Source organism: Sus scrofa, chromosome 9 (assembly GCF_000003025.6).
Source record: "Sus scrofa isolate TJ Tabasco breed Duroc chromosome 9, Sscrofa11.1, whole genome shotgun sequence".
NCBI lineage: Eukaryota > Metazoa > Chordata > Mammalia > Artiodactyla > Suidae > Sus > Sus scrofa.
Genome location: NC_010451.4, coordinates 714,685 through 730,821, shown reverse-complemented (window position 1 = coordinate 730,821; position 16,137 = coordinate 714,685). Strand labels below are relative to the sequence as shown.

Genomic DNA, 16,137 nt, shown 5'->3' with positions numbered 1-16,137 from the left:
CCTCCATGTTCCCCAAATGACAGTGCTCGTGTGGGGCCGGAGCCTGCCCCGATCCGGCAGCTCATTTAAATAGAGCGCATCACAACAACAGTGTTGGGAGAGAAGTGAGTGGCTGCACGGCCCTGGGGACCCCCTGTTTATACGTAGGAAGAATGATGCAATCTGAGGATCAAAATAGCAATCCAGAAAGGAATAACAGGCTCACGCGGCAGCCGTGCCTGCACCGCCAGAGCTCAAGTTGACACACTCTGTCAGCCCCACGCCACTGCAGCACGCAGATGCCCGGCACACGCTCTCCCCACAGCATCTCAAAAATCCGCAGGAGCCTGAGACCGCCCTCCGTGCCCCCGGCACGGAAGGAGGGTGGGGGCGGGGGGGGCTTCGACAGACGTGACGGTCTGCCGCCTCCACACTCACCTGCTCCTGCCACTTCACCTGAAGTCCTTGCCCTGTGACGTCACGGCCAGTTGCCATAGTGACCAAGCGGCCGTCACGGCGGAGGACTGGGACCTCACACGCACAAGGCGCAGAGGTCCCGCGGGGTGTCCCTCGGCAGCTCAGCCTCCCTCCCCCCAGGGAGACACCGTCACGCACAAGCAGGGCGAGGAAGGGGGAGGAGAAACAGGTCAAATGCAAGGGAAGAGATGGGGCTGGGACAAGGCTACGTGCCCAGGAAACCGGCAAAAACGCAGAAGGGGAGTGACGGGAAAGGAGCCTGGACAGACGCGGGGGCGAAGGCGCCTCGACCGCCAAGCGAAGGCCGCCCGGCAAGGGTCTGCGGCCACGGCCAGGGCCGGGCTCTGTGATGATCGGGGACCGCAGACGGGGGCTGGGCGCGCGGGAGGCTCGCCCCGTGGAGTGTTCACGGGAGCCCGAACCAGGGGAGAAAGGGAAAGAAAGGGACCCAGGCTTCTCCAAAGAGCATCAACAGGACGTGGCCCAGGTGCGGTGCTGAGGGAGTGGTGGTGTGAGAAGCACAGGGACTGAGAACAGGAGGAGGGCGAGGGCAGCTGCCACATCCTGTCTTGCCTATACGCCACTTTCTGTGCCATCCAGAGCCTCTTAAGGTCAGGCCCCTTTCTGCCGTGCTGGACCATGGCGTGCCAAGCTGGCGGGTTAGCTGGAAACCCTAAATCTACCAAATCCAAATCTCTTGGGTGTGGGTGCTGGACCAGGAATTTCTCCCCAAATGATTCTTAGGCGTCCAGACCCGTACTAGCTCTGGAGCCGGTGGCCTGGACCACAGCAACCCGGCAGGTCTTCCTGCATCCTGTCCTGTTTGCTCCGACCCTTCTTCCCAGCAAGCCGGAGTGACTCTTCAAACATTCGATCTGATTACACCCCCCTGACCTCCAGTGGCTCCTCATGTCTAAACTGGTCAAGACTCTTTTACTTGGAAAGAAAATCTGGCCCTGAATTTCCTTTCCAAACAGAGTTCCTACGTCTCTCCTCCAAACGATCCTATATTCCAACCAAAATTAATTCCCTTCCGTTCCCCTTCCCACTCTGCCCTGCGCCTCGCCCTGACCCTGTCCCCTACCTGTGGTCCCCTTCCATATGGCTCTGGCACTGCTTAGCTTCTACGCAGCTAGACCTAACTGATGCCCCTCAGAGGTTCAAATCCACCTTACTTCCCCAGGCACAGCCTAAATCAAGGAACAGAAAACTAGAGCTCATCTGTTTTGGTAAAGGAACGTTCCTGCAACGCAGGCCCGCTCGTTTCTGTATGGTCTACCATTGCTCTTGTGTTGCACCACGGAGTAGTTGTAATGGAGCCTGTACGACCCGCAAAGCCAGAAATACTTCCTGTCTATCCCTTTTCAGAAAAGGTTTGCTGAGCTAAAGCAACAGCTACTTTGCTCTATTCTCAACCTCTGAGGTTCAATTCTGGTGACAGGGCTCCTGCTTATTCCCAAGCCAACCTCCGTCCCTGTGACCTCTAGTTCTAGGGGGGCCACAGCTGAGCCAGACCTTCGGTTTGGGGTAGGAGGTCACTAACAAGGAACAGGCATTTCAGGAGGGGGACCGTCACAAACAGGATCACAGTTGTCAGGATAGGAGACCTCCAGGGGGACGGCTGATAAAAGCGAGCTCGTGGAGAGAAATGACAGGTGACACCCTAAAATTATCTTGGGGTCAATGGGAAGAGCTTTAAAGCCCACGCTAGGCATCTGCTTTGAGCTGCAGGTAATGAAGAGCCCTTCAGAGAGCCAGAAATGCAGGCCCGGAGAGGAGAGAGTGATCAGGACCGGCGCTAGAGGACTGGGGAGCAAAAGCTACATAGACAGCAGGCGAAGCGAGGCCAGGCAGGGGACCCCGGGGCTGTGGGCAGGGCAGGCAGCAGATCCGAGCCAGGATTCAGAAGCTGTGCCGTAAGGGCCAGGTGATAGGCTGTGGTTAGAGATGGACGGTCCACGGCCTTCAGAGCCCACGCTCCTAGGAACCACCTGACTGTGAAATAAGCTTCCTGTGCCTAGAAAGTACCCACAGTGGAACACAGAAGGTACAGGCAGGATGGACCCAGGCTCATCTCCCCTGGCAGAATGGCACCTCCCTCTCTTCCTGCCTCAAGAGTCAATCCAAGGACTGATTCACTGCCACACTGCATGCAAAGCCACTGCCCCCATTTCCAACGGGGCCTTGTAGAGGGACCACGGGGTAGCCCTTTCCTCTAGGTCTGCAGTCCCCACTGTCCCTCAAGCCTAGACGAGCCCTAGATTGGCAGGCAAGGGAGCTGGATTTCTTCTGACTCTGGAAGTGACTAGTTATGTGACATTCGGTAGGATTCTAGACTTTTCTAGAATTCATACAATGAGGAGCTAGAGATACCTCCAAGGGCCTCTCCTGCCCTCCAGCGTCCACAGCAGTCCACCACGACTGGTCCCCCTTGGATGAGAGCATCCCTGCAGACAAGGGGCTCCTCGAAGACCCTGCCCTTCAATTGCATCTACCTTGAACTCCCTCCCTGGCTACAGCCCTCCCCGGAGGCTGGGAGCAGCCAGCGCATCCCCCCAACACAGCCTGCCTCCTTCTCATCACCTGGGGAATTGCTCTCCCAGCAACGGGTACTGTCTCAGGTACCAGCGCTACCCCCAGGGCCCTAGAGAGCCAATTAAGGTGAGGAAACTGTTCACGAGCTAAATCGCCATCCTGCTGATGGGGCTCAGGAGCTCCGGCTTCTGCACCTGCTGCCACCCAGCTCGGCCCAGCTCGGCAGCCTGCCCTCCGCCTGGAAAATGTGGCTCACGGCCCGCAACGCACCTGACGAGGGCGGCACACCCGGCTGGGCACCTGGAGCAAGGACCCAGCGGTCACCTTGCCTGCCCAGCTCCTGCAGCTGGCGTCTGGCCCTCCTGCCTCCCACTCTCGCCCAGGCCATTGGAGCCCCACCAGCTGAGCTGCTCACTAGGATACGTGTCATTTCCCTCTCTGACTCCGAGGTTGTAGCATCTTGCATCAGGCCCCTCTCTTCGGATCTTCCCAAAGCCCCAAGGCCTGCCCACTGAGGGACAGAGACTGCCCCCCTCTCAGCCTCTGTCGTTTTCAAGGGATATGCTGTCACCTGTCACTAGCTTCAGAAACAGGAAGCTATGTTGGCTATTTCGTGCTCCTGGAGCTCTTCAGAGCTGGTCCCGGAGAGGACCTGGGATCGCCCCGCCAGCTCGTGCTGGAGTCCGGACTGAGCGCCAGGGCCCGTGGCTTCCAGACGAGGGCTCTGCTCACATGCAGGCGGCAGCATTCGCAGGGACGTGGGGACAAGCAGGCCGCTAAACAGAGCTTCTGGAATTCGCACCTCAGAAGCAGGGTGTGCCATCTGAAATGTGCCTTTTAGTCTGAAGGGAAAGAATCATGTTCCTCTGGCTTATGTGGGGAAGGAAATATCCAATTAATTGCCTTTCTCCCTAAAACAATAAGTAGAACCATGAGAGCCCTGGGAATTTTGAAGACGGCTCCAGCACATGGTAAACAGCTTCAGGCAGGCCAGCTTCCCTCAGAGCTTGTTACATTTATTTAAAGTTATTACTTGGGGACTCAATGGACAGCTTTCCGGAGAGAATCTGCTCTGGGGCCATTTCCAAATAGGCTTCAAAGCAAACCGTCCCAGGCAGCCAGTCTCACTGGCTGAGTAGACCCAGCTCCAACACCCAGCCTTCCTGCAGCCCGCTGCTCTGTCACCCCAGAGCCGGGCCAGGACGCTGTGTGCTCAGCCCGCTACCGCTTAGGCTTGGTCTCCATCACGAGCTTTCAAAAACCTTGTCGAGCCGATCTCCTGAGAGCCAACGGCACGATGCTAACCCATTTCCTAGTTGGAGAGAGCCGTCGATAGGCCGTGGAGGCATTAACGAAAGATTTGGCTCAGGCTGCAGAGTTGCTTCTTTCTTCGAAGAGTCTCCGTCAGTTCCGTGACTCCCGGTGAGCACAGAACCTCTCCCAAGCAAAGTGCTCCAGAGCAGAGATCACAAGCCCTGAAGACGCGTGAACCCGAGTCTGACTTGAGCTGACCCGACGCTTCGCAGCTGGGTGACCTCAGACACTGCGCACCGCACTCCCCAGGGTTTCGTGCATAAAATGGGAACAACACCGGCCTTACAGGGTTGCTGCAAAGTTCAGGGACGATAACACAGGCGTGAGCCCTCAGTCCACTGCCTGCCAACCGGGGTGTCCTGCGCCTCCCACCTTGGCAAACAGGGAGGGCGCTGACCTAAGGGAAAGAAGGCTCCCCTCCAGGCAAGAGCCATGGGGCGTCTCTGCGGATTAAACCGTCTGTTCAGTAACTGCTCACTTAGGCTCCCGGCCGGTGTCAGCTTCCGGGCTGGGCTGCAGAACTGCAGGAATGAAAGGCACAGCCCGCTGAAGGAGAAGATGCCACCTCCTGCCCTTTCCCATGCAGAGCCCGCGGCAAACACACAGGCCTGGGAGGCTCCGCTGAAAGGGCCGAGCTGAAAACCAGCCGCACAGACCCTGAGCTCAGGCAGTCCCTCTTATATTCTCAGCAACCAGGAGGCCCAGATTCACGGAAGTCAATCCAACCCCACGCAGTGTGGCCCCGCCTGACGAGAGGCATCGATGCCAGGAACTTACTTGCTCTTCAGCCTCTCTCATCTTCCTTGCCAACCCCTACCTGTTTCCGTATTCAACATTTGAAAACCCCAGATCAGATTGGCAGAAAGAGGGTAAGCCTTTCAGCAAGTCTGTGCTCCGACCCTGCTGGATGCAGCAGCAGTGCTAAAAGCTCTTTCTAAAGACCCGGACTCCCAAAGCGTGGCTCCTCAAATCACTGGCCAGAAATCCAAGTTCGGGTGCCGGCAGCTCACGAGAACGGCCAGAGAGAGGTGACAGCTCCGCTCTTCATCGTCGGCTCGTTTAGTCCTTCCGAAAACATTCCGCGAGCAACCGCCACCCACCGGCCCCCAGGTGGGGAGACCCTCCCAAGGTGTCGTTCCTTGGCCTCAATTCTGAGGCCTGCTCCTCGCAGTCCTACCACACCCGCCTTCCTGTCACTGGGTTCCCTGTCCTTCAAGGGGATACGAGTCCCCTGCAGGCAAGGGCCCTGTCTTTTCACTGCTGTGCCCTAAATGCCGTGGCCGCGGCACATAAAAGTCAGCAGCCACCTGTGAAGGAGACAGACACACAAACCGACAAATACAAACCAGCACAGAATCCTAAACCCTCTCAACAGCAGAGCAAGCTTATTCCACTCTGACCCATAAATGCAAACATGGAAAATAACAAGAGCCTGACCCGACCACAGGACATACTAAACAGCGAAAGATGCTGCATATTCAAGAAATTGCCTCTCTGGGTCCCCATCAAACGTGTTCGCATCGAAGAGATTTTTTTTCCACTTGAGTTTCACAAGTTCTAAATAATGGTATTTTTTCCCACACCTCTCGGTCTCTTGTCCTGGGCACAGTACAGGTGTTTTGTGTATATGTCGTCATTTAATCTTCATAACAATTCTATAAGGACAAAAAAAAAAAAAAAAAAAAAAGGAGTTCCCTAGTGGCCTAGTGGTTAAGGATCTGGCATTGTCACTGCTGTGGCTACAGGTTCAACCACTGGCCTGGGAACTCCTGGGTGCCATGGGCGCAGCCAAAACAAAGACCATCCTCTAAGTTAATCACTGCTGTTATCGCCCTCATTTTACAGGCAGGAAAACTCACCAGGCTCCACAATGGTGAAACAGTAGGTAGATTAGGAATCAGACTCAGATGCTCAGACAGACTGACCCCAAACTGAGGTCTTCCTTCTCCTTTGCATATAGAATAACTTGGCAGCCAACACTCTGATTCTAAAAACTGTCATGAGTATGAATTTAACTTTCTGGTTTTATTTATTTATTTATTTTGCTTTTTAGGGCTGCACCCGCGGCATGTGGAGGTTCCCAGGCTAGGGGTCGAGTTGGAGCTACAGCTGTACAGCTGCCGGCCTGCACCACAGCCGTAGCGACCTGGGATCTGAGCTGCGTGTGCAACCTACACCACCACTCATGGCAGTGCCGGATCCTTAACCCACTGAGCGAGGCCAGGGTTGAACCAGCAACCTCATGGTTCCTCGTCGGATTTGTTTCCACTACACCACAATGGGAACGCCTAACTTTCAGATTTTAGAGTCAAACATACATAATTAGTTCATGTTAAAAACATAAGCGAGAGCAAAGAGCTAAACCTAAGAGTTGGAACTCTCAGAAGAAAACTTAGGGGAAAGCTTCATGACAATGGATTTGGCAATAATTTCCTGGATATGACACCAAAAGCACAGGCAACAAAAGGAAAAAACAGGTAAGCTGGACTTCATCAACATTTCAAATGTCATCACATTGACAGGACATTGTCAACAAAACAAAAAGGCACCCCATGGAATGGGAGGAAATACGGGTGAATCATTTATCTAATAAGGACCTCGTATCTAGAATATGTAAAGAACTCAAACTACTCAACAACCAAACAACAACAAAAAATCTGATTAAAAAGGGCAAAACTAAAACTGTACCAAGAAACAACTCCTCATTCCCCCTCCCCCCCAGCCCCAGCCCCTGGCAGCCCCTTGCTGTCTCTATAAACTTGGCTGCCTTACAGAACTCATGTAAGCAGAGTCGCAGACTCTCTGCATTTCTGTGACTGGCTTACCTCACTTCGCAGGAGGTTCTCAAGGTCGCTCACGCTGCGGCTGTGACGCCGCGGCTGTGACGCCGCGGCTGTGTCGCGGGTCCTCCCTCCTCAGGCTGAATAGCATCCAGGTGTGGTTAGGCCACAGGGCCACCCCGCTCACCCGCGCACCTGTCCGTGGATGCTCGGGTTGGTTCCGCCTTTGGCCCCTGCAAATAATGCTGCTGTGAACATGGGCATAAAGTATCTCTTCTAGCCCCTGCTTTTAATTATGTTGGTTATACATCCAGAAGCAGAACTGCTGGTCATCTGAGTTTTAAGTTTGTTGGGGAACCACTGTACTGTTTCCAGAGTCTGCACCATTTTATACTGCCACCAGCAGTGCACAGGATGCCAACTTCTCCACATCCTCACGGACACTTGGGGTTCTTCGGTTTTGTGTTTGCATCTGTGGCACACAGAAATTCCAGGGCCAGGGGTCAAACTTGCACCACAGCAGTGACCCAAGCCACACGGTGACAATGCCAGAACCTCAACCACTAGGCCACCAGGGAATTCCTCTGCTCTTTTTTTTGATGTAACCATCCTGACAGATGAGAGGCGGTTTCTCAGTGTGGCTCTGATTTGCAGTTCCCTAAATACTAGTAACAGGAAACGTTTTTTCACCTGCTCACTGGGCACGTGAGTATCTCGTGTGGAGAGACGTCCAGGCAAGGCCTTTGCCCATTTCTTAATTGGGTTGTTCGTTTTCTTTACTGTTGACTGTGGTCTCCTTTACACATTCCAGAAAATAACCCAACAGTGCTAGAACTTCTAAGACACATTTAAGGTTCACCGTATTTATAAGTTTAACTTACTGTATTTTCAAGAGTTCTTTAAGTACTTAAGACTGCTTATTTGCTAGACAATTATTTTTAAAATTTTACTTTGTAAGAGCAAATATTAACTGTAAGTATGTTCAACTATTAATGAAAAGTCCTTTAAAAGTGGTTGTTAAATTTGCCACATTTACAAATAGGGTACAATTTATAAATTAAAATTAAAAGCTTAGGGAAGAATTAAGTTTAAAAATCACATGCTAATTTTAAAAAATCAAAATAGACCATATCTGTTCTGTGCTCCAAACTCTCAATAGAGACTTGGAGAGGTTAGATAGCTTGCCCCAGGGTTTAGAGGCCTCAAAATTCAAATCTAAAGACAACCGCAAGGCTGTAATGCCTCAAAGACGTGTGCTGCAAATCACTTTGAAAATACTGCGGACCACAAAACAAAGATGCTGCTGTTTCTAAATGCTGTCGACTCACTTGGCTTTCTCATCCTACAAGTTCACTGACGCACATGCATGGCCTATCTAGAAACTGAATTGAAGGGGCCTGGTTCACATCTCCGAGGCTTTCCCGGGCCTCAGCGAGGTTGCTTCCTAGGAAACCAGACATTCAGGAGCAAGACGCAAGCGCTTCCCGGCCAGGCAGCAGCCAAGACAGCAGATGGTTCCCGAGTCAGGCTGAGCCTGCTCTTTCCGCTCCCGGGTGACCCTAGGAGCCCGGCCCTTCTGCCGCTGCCACAGAGGTCAGTGGGCCAGGACACGTCCTTTCCTTCTGCGGCACTGGCCAGACCTTGAGTCAAAACCTTTCCACGTTTCTTAGTCTGGCACCAATTTAAGGAAATCCCAGTCATGAAAAATCCCAGCTTACAAGACAGATACAGTCAGTGTCAAGAGGATTTGCTTTGTCTCACAGGTTCCCCAAAGAGTTGCTTTCGGCAATGACTATCCCTTGGGCATTTATTTATTTTTTAATTTCTTTTTCTTTTTCTTTTTAGGAGCACACCTGTGGCTTATGGAAGTTCCCAGGCCAGGGGTCGAAACAGAGCTGCGTCTGTGACCTACACCACAGCTCACAGCAACACCGGATCCTTAACCTGCTGGCCGAGGCCAGGGATGGAACCCACATCCTCATGGCTACTAGTCAGGTTCATGACTGCTGAGCCAAAGGGAGCTCCGCCCTCGGGCTTTTAAGTTCTGATTCTTTCTACGCCTGAAATTCAGTTCCTACGAAATGGGGAGAGACTTGCTCTGCAGAACGAGGGGACTTGTGTCTGGCACAGGGACAGTCCCCAGAGCCTTGGCAACCTGCCCCAGCCCCGGGGCAAGCTCCGGAAGCAGTCATTACAGAGCAAGCGGGGATGGGAAGAGCTGGGCACCTACATCTGGGAGGTCCTGCTGCTCATACCACAGCCTCCATCTGTCCACGTCTGTGTTTCTGGTCAACCAGGGGCCGCCCAGTCCAGCTCGCGCCCACGGCTGTGGCCCTGCACCCGCCTGGGAGCACGGCTTTTTCCCACGGCCATCCTGCGGCATAAAGCAGCGTGGAGAGTGAGCCAGCCCCACTCCCTGCGAGCGAAGCCAAAGCAGAGCAGTTTCTTTCTTTGGGGAGGGGGATGGTCCTGGGCAGGCCAGAGGGACTCAGAGACAAAGGCCGCAGAAGTCCAGGCTATGCCCCCCCCAGAACGGGAGGGCCGCGCCCCCCAACAGGGCAGACCACCTCTCACGTGGGCCCCAGCGAGCCCAGCATCTCCGCTGTCGAAAACAAAGCCTGGAGGGTCTGCTGGGCTGTGTGCTTCTTACAAGGTTTGTTTGCAAACGTTGTGCCTCTTTTTACCAATGGACAAGCTCGATTCACAACGTCATTTTGAAAAGAGAAGGAAATTCATTAAATGCCGAGTTTATGCCAGGTGCTCCGTATACCTCATTGGCATCCTGCTCACAATTACCCTCGGAGACAGGGATTGTGATACATTTAAAATTTCATAAAACTATCAGAGACAGGCGGGGGAAACTGAGGTTCAGAGAGGCTGGGTAACTATACAAAGACAGATGGTAAATAGCAGAGTTCAAATTCAAATCCAAATCCAAGTTAATCTAATTCCAGACTCCACGCTGAAGTGTTTCTCAAGGTGAGAGCCACACACACGTCCTTATGTGTTTGCTCCAACAGTTTTTTTTTAAACTAGTGTTTCATTCTGATAAAAGTCTTCTTTAAAGTATAAATATTCCGGATCATCTGTACATCCACCGAGATGAGATTTGGAGGCAGTGGTAAGAACTTAAGATCCTAAACTCCCAGAAGAGAACGTAGGCAGAACATTCTCTGACATCAGCCTTACAAATGTTTTCTCAGGTCAGTCTCCCAAGGCAACAGAAATCAAAGCAAAAATAAAACAATGGGACCTCATTAGACTGACAGGCTTTTGCACAGCAAAGGAAACCCGAAAGAAACCAAAAAGACAACTTACAGAATGGGAGAAAATCATTTCAAAGGATGCAACTGACAAGGGCTTCATTTCTAAAATATACAAACAACTTACACAAGTCTACAGCTAAAGACCCAACTGAAAAATGGGCAAAAGACCTGAATAGACATTTCTCCAAAGAAGACATACAGATGGCCAACAAGCACACGAAAACACGCTCAACATCCCTGATTATTAGAGAAATGCAAATCAAAACCACCACGAGATACCACCTCACGCCAGTCAGAATGGCCATCATTAATAAGTCCACAAATAACAAGTGCTGGAGGGGCTGTGGAGAAAAGGGAACCCTCCTGCACTGCTGGTGGGAAGGTAAATTGGTGCAACCACTGTGGGAAACAGTATGGAGATGCCTCGGAAAACTATACCTAGAACTACCATAGGACCCAGCAATCCCACTCTTGGGCATACATCCAGACAAAACTTTCCTTTAAAAGAGACACATGCCCCTGAGTGTTCATTGCAGCACTGTTCACAATAGCCAAGACATGGAAACAGCCTAAATGTCCATCGACACATGATTGGATTAGGAAGATGTGATATATATATATATATATATATACATACATACATACAGTGGAATACTACTCAGCCATAAAAAAGAACAAAATAATGCCATCTGCAGCAACATGGATGGAACTAGAGACTCTCATACTGAGTGAAGTAAGTCAGACAAACACCATATGATATCACTTACATCTGGAATCTAATATACAGCACAAAGGAACCTTTCCACAGAAAAGATAGTCGTGGACTTGGAGAACAGACTTGTGGTTGCCAAGGGGGAGGGGGAGAGAGTGGGATGGATGGGAGCTGGGGTTAACAGATGCAAACTATTGCCTTTGGAATGGATAAGCAATGAGATCCTGCTGTGTAGCACTGGGGACTGTGTCTAGTCACTTATGAGGGAGCATGACAATGTGAAAAAAAAAGAATGTATACATGTATGTGTGACTGGGTCACCTTGCTGTACAGTAGAAAATTGACAGAAGACTGTAAACCAACTGTAATAGAAAAAATAAATTCTTTCCTTTTTTGAAGAATGATTTTTAAGATCCTGTTCCCACCAAGTAGTATTACTTTGTCTCAGGCTAATGAAAAAGAAAGGAGCAGACAATACGTAAATGATGCATTTCTGCCACAAAAAACCTAACTGACGTGGCGGCACACGACGACGGCAGCTTCACGGCACTCAGACCAGACGAAGGTGGTGGGGAAACTGGGCCATCACCGTGGGCCACGCCACCCTAAGCTGCAGTGCCAACTCCACGTAGCAACACATCATGGGCAAATGAAATTCATGTCCTTAATCTGATTGCTTTAGTTTTTATCATTTATAAACTGCATTCGTAGTCATTGTACAAAAGCAGAAAGAGAGCACGGAGTTTTATATTTGTATGTGTTTAAGAATCAAAACAAAAACCATCTACTTCAAATCTGGAGCTCTGTAATTATGCCACTTTGAGAGAACTCTCACTTCAGTTTGCCGTCTTTGAGAGCAAAGCCCGTTAAGAGAAAAGGGTGACAGGGCCAGGCGAGGTCAGGCTTCGTGGGGACCCCCCAGCAAGATGCCACGAAATAAAGTGATGGTGGGCTTTCCCCTCTAACTGATCCTGAGGCTCAGACGTCACCCCCGAGAGCAGCCACGTGCAGGTGAGAGGACGGCCGCTTGGCAGGTGGGGACGTGGCCGAGTGCACGTCATTCCACTGGGAGACGGCAGGCTTCTTGGTCTTAGACCCCTTCCGTGGCTGAATTACTGAGGACCCCCAGGAGATTCGGTTTATGTGGGTTATACCTACGGCCCTTTACCACATTATAAAGGAAAACGGAGACGACTTTCACATGTTAATTCATTAACAACGATAAATGTATTACATGTCTACATGAGTAACAGACTTTCCAGGAAAAATTAATTACTTCCAAATAATACACTTAGTGAGAACAGTGACACTGTTTTTCCCTTTCTGCCAACCTCGACGTCTGGCTTACGAAAGGACAACATCACCTGTGGCTTCCCAAACCTGCCTCTGGGGCCCGCCGGCTAGTTACACGCTGCTGTGCTTACAGCATGTGAAGAGGATCCAGCCTCACATGGCCACACAGCTGGAAAAACCAGAATATTGTGATAGTCTTATCAGACAATTGTGGATTTTCTTGGATACTAGACCAAGCCTCAACAAGCGTTAGTTTCTTAAAGGTCGGGTGTAATGTGGAATCTGAAACTCCACCACTGAGCTTAAATTACTCTGTTACGCCGCCATCCACTGGTCGGCCACACACTGTGAACTGCTCTGTCACCGAGGCATCGTTTTAAAAACACCACGCTTTGGGGATTTGGGAAAGATTGGTTCGTGATTTATGCAGATGCTCCAAATACTTTTTTTGTCCTTTTTTGGCGGGGACGGCGCAACCAGGGCCTATGGAAGTTCCGAGGCTAGGGGTCAAATCAGAGCTACAGCTGCCAGCCTACGCCACAGGCACAGCAATGCAGGATCCAAGCCACATCTGCAGTCTACACCACAGCTCACCATAATACCAGATCCTTAACCCAATGAGCGAGATCAAGGATCGAACCCACATCCTCACGGATCTTAGTTGGGCTCACGACTGTTGAGCCACAACAGGAACTCCCTGCTCCGAATATTGACTTTTCATTATAGAAAAAACCCACACTCTTCAATAGCACCTCTAATTGCATCGGAAAACCCTTTCACTGTTATGAAGTCGTCGAACGCGCAGAGGCAGCTCTAATGCTACCAGAGTTCTAATTTTTTCTTTGCAAACTCAGATTTTATCACTGGCAACAGATACTGTCAGGTTTCTTCCCCGAAGTGATAGGCTCACTTCTTTTTTTGAGAAAAATATCTGTCAAATGCTCCAGCCTAAATAATCAGTTTTCTGTCAGTTGTTCTTTTAAATAAAACCAGTAGTCTACAAAAAAAAAAAAAAAAAAAAAAAAGCCAGTGCAGTGCGCGACGCAGACAACTGCAGCCCCTTACTTGGCTAAGTCGCAGCGGTGCTTTTTGCATTACTTTCAATTTCTTTACACGGAACATTAAAAAGACTCGTAGTCAAGGGCTGAGATTCAACACAAATGAGCCGCCTTCAGGGCAACTGACTCCCTTTCCTCCTCTTTGCCGGCAGAGGCCGGGTCACGAAGAGCACACTCCCAGCAGCAGTTTTACGCCGCGTCTCTGCCTCGGGCTTCGGCACCCGCAGTGCAGGCGTCAACCCACTTACAGGGCCAAGGACACCCCAGAAGTCCTGTGAAAGTTGGTCTGACCTCGTGGAACCCCTCACAGGCCTTAAGAACCTGGGAACTGTGGCAAGAGACCCTGAGCGGCTCTGCGGGGCGTCTGAGGAGGGCCGTGGCTTTCCCAACCCGTGGGCACTTCACGGGGCGAGAACGTGGAGAAACGGGGTTCGCCTCCGTCTCAGACGAGCAATGGACGTGGGTCTCCGAGGCCAAGGCTGCGTCAAAGGCACAGCAGTGAGCCGCTGCCTGGAGGCTGCGGGAGGCAGGCGTCTCTCTCCAGCCCCTTTCACCTTCCCCACGACGGGCTCCTTCCTCTCCGTCCCGCTTCCACGGACCTGCACCAGTGAAGGGGACAGTTCGGCAGGAGGCACTGAAGCCGGGGCGGCACGTTCTCGGGCCTACGGGGCCAGCCCCATAGAGCGCAGAGCCCGCCTAAAGGAATGTGGGTCCAGGGTTGCCAAGTCTTAGCGTATCGCTGCCAAAATCCAGATTTTTATTTAATTGAAAACCTTAGAAACCAATTAAATTTTTTAAAAAACCATAAGAAACAGCATGAGTCAAATAAAATACACCAGCAATCAGTGTGTGAGTTGTGGTTTAAGCCACGAAGAGACTCGAACTAAATGAAACATCAGGAGTTCCCGTCGTGGTGCAGCAGGAACGAATGTGACGAGGAACCATGAGGTCGCGGGTTCGACCCCTGGCCTCACTCAGTGGGTTCAGGATCTGGCGTTGCTGAGAGCTGTGGTGCAGGTCACAGATGCGGCTCAGATCAGGCGCTGCTGTGGCTGTGCTGTAGGCCAGTGGCAACAGCTCCAATTCGACCCCTGGCCTGGGAACCTCCCTATGCCGTGAGTGCGGCCCTAAAAAGACAAAAACATAAATAAAAAGTACGTGAAACTTCAAGACAAGGTCTGGAAGGTGCGAGACCTTGCGGATGCCGCCTTCTTTGACATCCGCCCCCGAAGTGAGAGGAGGCAGACATTCGCTGGGCGTCCGTAACCTCGCCAAGGGATGCCAGGGCAGGCCACTCCACGCCACGCTGGGAGCAATGTCGGAAAGATTATTTGTATGGGTGGCACAGAACAAATTCCCAAAAAGCACACATTTTTGGGGAAAAAGGAGAGAGACACCAGGTAACAAGAGAGTACCTGCTCCCCGCTAGGCCATGCGGGATATGACTGACTATTTACTTGGTCCCTTGTTCACTGTTTTAGACTCAGTCCTAGGATAGGACTCTGTCTTTCTTGTTTGCCATGAGGTTCCTTCTCTCACTGTCCTGTGTGTGCACACACGCCGCCGGAACTAAGCATCTTCTAGGCAGCACACATGCCGCCGGAACACCACATCGTCTCAATAAACATTTCTCAAATGAGCAAATGAGCCTCGGAATTTTTTCATTATATCGACAAGAAAACTAAGACTCAACGAGAATACGACCTTTGTTCAAGATCATTAGTGGAAACGCGGTAGGAAAGGAGCACAAGTTCCTGTGTTCTTGCTGCTAATCATATCAGCTGAAATTAAATTAAACCCAAGTATGTAAACCCCTCCTTGCTGTGCTCTTGGATAAACTGCTCTCAAAGATCCTGGCACGCCTCCCATCTTGCTATTCTGAGTTTAGCGGCAGCAAGGTTTTCCATTCCGGCTTCCAACAAAGCTGCAAGAAATGCACTTGCCACACAGCACTGTGAGATGTTTTTAAAATTCTATCCAATACAGAAAGGAAGGCCTCCTAGTCCTTGAATTACATTATTTTTACTTTATACTGAAAAAAACGCTGTGTGGTCCATATTGCTATATATGAAAAACTACTGACAAACGCAAAAACAGAACGAACAAAAAACTCCCTAAGTCTGGTGTAGTTGAAATTGGAAACTATACATGCTGCTGGTGCATAAACTGATACAATCCATTCATAAAAAAAAGTGGGTGTATATATATATATATATATAGCAACATAAAATGAATCATAAAAATGTTCACACCCTATAACACAGCAATCTCACTCTTGGGAATTTAACCCAGACAAGCTATTCAACAGGAGAAGGAAAAAGCTATATATACACAAACGTTCACTGCATCATTTTCTCCAACAGCAAAGAACACAATGAGAACAACACACGAAAAGAAATGAGAAAAGAGCAGAGGAAATTATAGTACACACTTAAGATAAAGGATTCTTGGGCTGGCGGTTAAGAAGAATCATCACGAACACTGGGTAGTGACACAGAAAAATACAACGACCCTAAATGAAAAGCAGAATACAAAGGGGTTTGCATGCCCGGCCGCCGGCTCTGCAGACAGCTGTGTCTCCACGTGCAGGGACACCGGAAGGTCCCACCTAGACACGAAAGCAGCACAGTGGGCACGACGACCTGAGACGTCTCGATTTTTTTTTTCAAAATTTTTTTTAATACTTTACTGTCTTTTCTATTACGCATGACTCCTAAAATTCT

At 50.6% G+C, this 16,137-nt stretch overlaps 1 protein-coding gene across 1 annotated transcript in view; it reads right to left on the bottom strand.

The window, feature by feature from the left end:
• The window catches only part of TRIM66 (tripartite motif containing 66), a 58,229-nt gene that overhangs the window by 38,978 nt on the left and 3,114 nt on the right, over positions 1-16,137 (bottom strand).